Below are 578 nucleotides of genomic sequence, written 5' to 3' on the forward strand. Positions count from 1 at the left end.
ACACGCTGGGCCCTGGTGCGGCAGGTTGCCTCGACCACCATCGGCACACGCTCGGCCCTGGTGCGGGCGCTTGCCTCGACCACCATCGGCACACGCTGGGCCCTGGTGCGGGCGCTTGCCTCGAGCACCATCGGCACACGCTCGGCCCTGGTGCGGTCGGTTGCCTCGAGCACCATCGGCACACGCTGGGCCCTGGTGCGGCAGGTTGCCTCGACCACCATCGGCACACGCTGGGCCCTGGTGCGGGCGCTTGCCTCGAGCACCATCGGCACACGCTCGGCCCTGGTGCGGTCGGTTGCCTCGAGCACCATCGGCACACGCTGGGCCCTGGTGCGGCAGGTTGCCTCGACCATCATCGGCAGCCTCGACCACCATCGGCACACGCTGGGCCCTGGTGCGGGCGCTTGCCTCGACCACCATCGGCACACGCTCGGCCCTGGTGCGGTCGGTTGCCTCGAGCACCATCGGCACACGCTGGGCCCTGGTGCGGCAGGTTGCCTCGACCACCATCGGCACACGCTGGGCCCTGGTGCGGGCGGTTGCCTCGACCACCATCGGCACACGCTGGGCCCTGGTGC

The sequence above is a fragment of the Durio zibethinus genome, unplaced genomic scaffold (genome assembly GCF_047325235.1).
Source record: "Durio zibethinus cultivar Kanyao isolate XHJ-2024 unplaced genomic scaffold, ASM4732523v1 HiC_scaffold_394, whole genome shotgun sequence".
Classification (NCBI taxonomy): domain Eukaryota; kingdom Viridiplantae; phylum Streptophyta; class Magnoliopsida; order Malvales; family Malvaceae; genus Durio; species Durio zibethinus.